At 47.5% G+C, this 5,113-nt stretch overlaps 1 long non-coding RNA gene across 1 annotated transcript; it reads left to right on the top strand.

The window, feature by feature from the left end:
- The first annotated feature begins 9 nt into the window (after nucleotides 1-9).
- On the top strand, nucleotides 10-3,917 carry LOC138920614 (uncharacterized). Its single transcript, XR_011432073.1, has 4 exons — nucleotides 10-149; nucleotides 1,053-1,156; nucleotides 1,491-1,685; nucleotides 2,557-3,917. It is a non-coding gene; the product is annotated as an uncharacterized lncRNA (long non-coding RNA).
- The last annotated feature ends 1,196 nt before the right edge of the window (nucleotides 3,918-5,113 follow it).

Raw genomic sequence — 5,113 nt, 5'->3', positions numbered from 1 at the left:
CGGGCGCTCCATCCGCTTCCGCTCCTCTCGAAGGCTCCAGGTGACCCGCTCACTTCAGGCGGGAGCAGACGTCTGTCCAGCCCCTGGGGACCGCCCGCCGAAAGGCTCTTAGCACGGCTGCCCACCGGCACCGCTCCAAAGGCGAGAAAGTGAGTTGGCTCAGAAAGAGGCAGCCGGCTGGACCGGCCGCAGTCACCCTTTCCCAGGCTGAGGAGCCGCCGGGCATCCCCGGGCGGTCAGGGTTCAGCTGCGCCCCCGGGAAAACCGCTCTAACACAGCGTCTCTGATTCCTCACATGTAAGATGAAGTCGAATGGAAACAGTAGTTTGCAAATGGGTAGCCTGAGAACCAGATCAGTTTATATACCTCATTAACTTGCCCAAGTGAAAACATGAGGCGTAATTAATATATGATAAAATGCACAGATGTTAAGTATGTATTTATTTGGTGTTTATTTGATGAGTGTATACACAAGCAAGATGCAGAACGTTTCCATTGCCCCAGAGAGTTCCCTCATGCTCCTGTCTGGTCAGCTCTCCATCCCCATCTCTCCCAGACAACCACTTTCTAACTCTTCTCAGCATTTGCATGCCTTTTTAAAATTTTAAATTTTAATGCCGAAATGGCATTCTCCACAGAGTCACCTCACTCACTTACTACCTGCCTGGCTCCTCTTTGTAGGATTTGATCCTCACTAGATGCTTCCCCAGGCCTTCCCAGGTCTAACATTTTAGGAATCTAGGGGCCTCCCAAGGGGCTTTCAAACCCTGGCACACTTCCACTAAACGACTCTGGGCTTCCCAAATCCAGGCACATCTCCTCGGTACTCACTGCCCAAAGGGACCCATCTGAATTCCCTCGTGCTCCCCATGACTCACGTGCCCCTGCAGAACCTCTCAGGCCCAGCCTTCACACAGGGCCCAGGGTCCACCAGGTGGGAGGAGACAGGACTCGGAGGATGCACTCATGGGTAGAGTGCAAAGTGGACATTTCACTCATTGTTTGGTTATTTTTGGCATATGTTCTAATGCTTGGAAAATTTCCCACTTTAGGAGTCCTGTTTTTCCCAGATGGAAGCTAGAAAACTGGTGTTAGAAGCCTGTGATGTGGAGTTCACTGGTCAGGGGTACCAGGAAAGAGTTGCAGGTGACAACATGTAAGGAAAACGAGTGCACAGGCATCAGTTTCTCAAGGGAAGGTGGTGGTACCAAAGGCATCTGACGCGTTTTGGGGGGCAGCTGTGGCTGCGAGCTTGCGTTCCCAATGCTGCAAGCAGGGCTTGCATGGCTGCAGTGGCAGGAACAGGCAGATGGCTCCTGGCAGCACACAAATGGCAGCATTGAGTGCTCTGTGGCAGCAGCGCCCTCTCCAGGTCGCTTCTGCAGCCTGGTTTTGGATTGCATTCCTGGAAGCTTCATCTCGGGTCAGGCCTGGCTCTTTGGCCCTGCCAATATCCTTTTAATAAATTAATTCCTCTTTTGCTTAATCAGGTCAGTACCAGCTTTGGCTGCTTGTGATGAAGAACTAGTGATGAGCTAGCGAGCCAGAGGTGGGAGAAAGGCAGGGCACCTACAATAGTTTTTAAGGATGGCCTCGCCAAGGAGAAGGGCTGTGTGAGCCCAGATGGTTCCTGGGAAAAGTTCGGTGTCTTCACTGGAAGAAATACAGCTCACATTTTGTCAGTGGTAAGGAGTAACCAATCTTTGCCCATTCCCCCTGCATGCAGGACATCTGAACAGGCCTTAGCTAATGATGGCTAAGGCTGGGTGGAAAGACTGCCTTCAGACAACCAGCGTGAGTTTGATGGCTTTCTGGAGACCTAACTGGCTTCTGCTTCCCTCCACTAACCAGTCCAGATCATGCCAAGTCAGCCTTGGAGAAGCCGTTTCTGCTTCCATTGTGTTCTCTGCCTCAGCTGTTGGGAGTGCTGAATGCCTGGTAGACAGTTCTGCAGAAGACAAAAAAAGCTGGCTGCCGATCCAGTGCCCTAGACCGAGTGTGGGCCAGGGCCGCCCAGTCTTATCAGGAGTGAAGGGAGACCAGTCGGGGTGGAAACTCAAGGTCCTGAGGGCCCTACATGCTCAGACACAGAGCTGATATTCCAAATATCTAGTTTACATCTTATCTATTTCATTTCATGTTTGAGACAGCCCCAACGAGGTACATATTATTTTTAGTTTTCCAGATGAGGAAAATGAAGTTCAAAAAAGTTGTCTCCTTAAGATCACTCAGCCGGTCATTTCCTGGAACAGGATAGGCCCTCAAGTATGTGTTGAATGAGGGAAAGTGGCAGGATCGAGATACTTGATTTGATCTGATCCCTGAGCTCATACCCAGCACACTGCCAGGTGACGTGCAGTCTGGGAAAATGCAGATCTTTCTTTCAGTCTTTCCCTTTTTTTTTCTAGTAATTTCTCTCAATTGCCAACTCACCCAAGGCTCAAAGTCCCTACAGAACTGAAGATGCAATTCTACTTGCAATATAAAATTCCAGCCTCTCAGCTGTGTTCAGGAATACACTTCTAATAATGAGCATACATTTTCTTTTTCTTACAGTTTTTTTGAGGAAGATTAGCCCTGAGCTAACATCTGCTGCCAATCCTCCTCTTTTTGCTGAGGAAGACTGACCCTGAGCTAACATCCGTGCCCATCTTCCTCTACCTTATATATGGGATGCCTACCACAGCATGGCTTGACAAGTGGTGCCTAGGTCCACACCTGGGATCTGAACTGGCGAACCCAGGGCCGCTGAAGCAGAACATGCAAACAAACACTCCTCCACCAGGCCGGCCACCTTCTTCTTACAGTTTTTTTTTTCTCCAGCTTTATCGAGGTATGATTGACAAGTAAAAATTATATATATGTATTTAGGCTGTACAACATGTTTTTTTTAAGGTTACAGTGTGATGATTTAATATATGTACATTGGGAAATGCTTACCATAATCAAGCTGGTTACCACATCCATCACCTCACATAGTTTTTTTTGTCTGTTGTGAGAATACTTAAGATCTGCTCTCTTAGCAAATTTCAAGTGTACAATACAGTATTGTTAACTGTACATTAGATCCCCAGAAGTTATTCATCTTACAACTGAAAGTTTGTCCCCTTTGACCAGCATGTCCCCAATTCCCCCACCTCCCTGCCCCTGGGAACCACCATTCTACTTTCTGGTTCTATGAATTTGACTGTTTAGATTCCGCATTTATAAGTGAGATCATACAGTGTTTGTCTTTCTGTGTCTGGCTTATTTCACTTAGCACAATGTCCTCCAGGTTCATCCATGTTGTTGCGAATGGCAGAATTTCCTTCTTTTTTATGGTTAAATAATATTGCATTGTGTGTGTGTATATATATACAGCACATTTTCTTTATCCATTCATCCATCAATGGACACTTAGGTTGTTTCCATGTGTTAGCTATTGTAAATAATGCTGCAATGATCATAGGAGTGCATACATCTCTTCAAGATATTGGTTTCATTTCCTTTGGATAAATACCCAGAAGTGGAGTTGCTGAATCATATGGCAGTTCTACTTTTAATTTTTTGAGGAACCTCCATGCTGTTTTCCATAGTAGCTGCACCAATTTACATTCCCAACAGTGCACAAGGGCTCCCTTTGCTCCACATCCTTGTCAGCACTTATCTCTTGTCTTTGTCCTGATAGCCGTCCTAACAGGTGTGAAGTGATATTTCACTGTGGTTTTGATTTGCATTTCCCTGGTTAATGATGCCGAGCACCTTTTCATGTACCTGTTGGCCATTTGTATGTCGTCTTTGGAAATATGTCTGTTCAGGTCATTTGCCCATTTTCTAATCAGGTTACTTGTGTTTTTATTATTGAGTTGTATGAGTTCCTTATATATTTTGGATATTAACCCCTTATCAGATAAATGGTTTGCAAATATTTTCTCCCATTTTGTAGGACTTTTCATTTTGTTGATTGTTTCCTTTACTGTACAAAAGAACATACATTTCCATAATATTGCTTTTATCCATAGTCCACAGGCTCATGTGGTCACCATGGTCCCATGAAACAAGTATCAGCATGGCCATCTTATGACTAGCCTATGGTAGTCAAATGTGTGAGTAATGACCGGGGTCCAGCTCTCTGATCCTACACTTCAGCTAGAGTGAGCCAGACACAGAGTCTTACTTAACTCTCTCCTCTTCCTCAGCCAGGAATGGGCAGGAAGACATTCTTAGATAGGAAACAGTGACAAGGGTCTCCCTGGAGTCACACCCTGATTGGGCCTCAATAGCTCCCAGCAACCTGGACGAGAGTGGCTCTTCCCACAGTGCCATCTCCTCAGCCCCCAGCCCTCTCTGTCCCTGACCCCACTCTCAGGCAGGCTGGCCATGCTGGTGCCAAGTGAAGGAGCCAGGAACGCTCCTGCTGTAGGTTCCCTGAGCTGTCCTGACACCTGGATCAGTCTGGTGGCTGGGCCCAGCACATGTATCCCTATAGGGCCAAGCAGCAGAAGAGGCAGACAGATCTGGGCTCCAGGCCAGGCCATGCTGCAGCATCAAATCTCTTCCACAGAACCTCTCTCTCTCCTCCAACTCTAATTCCATCACTCAGACTCCAGGATTCCACAGGCTATGGTCCCAATTCAGCCGCAACTGCACACTCCTCTTCGTCCCTCTGGACATTTGCCATCCTTCCACTCTGGCACGTGTCTGCCTTGTTTGGAGTTTTTCTCTATGTGTTTATGTCCCTTCCAGACTGTGAGCTCCTTGAGGACGGACTCCAGGGCATACAGGAGGAGCTCGACAAATGCTCACTGTCTTGATGTGTCTTCACTCAGTTTCTTCTTTGAGTCTGACACTCAAACGGAGACTGACCTCCTAGGCCCTCAGCTTCCCCTCATCTATAAAACAGAATCTGGGGGCTGGCTGAGAATGTACGTGAAAGCAATCTTTAGAGGCGGACTTGTCACCCACTCTTTGTGTTAAGATGGCTTACGTCCAGGCTCTGCCATTAGCTGTGTGAACTAAGGACAATCACTGGACTTCTCTGGGCCTCCCAACTTGCTTCATGTAGTCCTCTCCCACTTGGACTATGCAGCAGCCTTTTTAGATGGCTCTCTCCGCCTACAGCAGGATCCCCCAC

Source organism: Equus caballus, chromosome 24 (genome assembly GCF_041296265.1).
Source record: "Equus caballus isolate H_3958 breed thoroughbred chromosome 24, TB-T2T, whole genome shotgun sequence".
In the NCBI taxonomy this organism is placed as follows: domain Eukaryota; kingdom Metazoa; phylum Chordata; class Mammalia; order Perissodactyla; family Equidae; genus Equus; species Equus caballus.
Note: the sequence above shows the minus strand (reverse complement) of the source record. Positions and strands in the feature narration are given on the sequence as shown.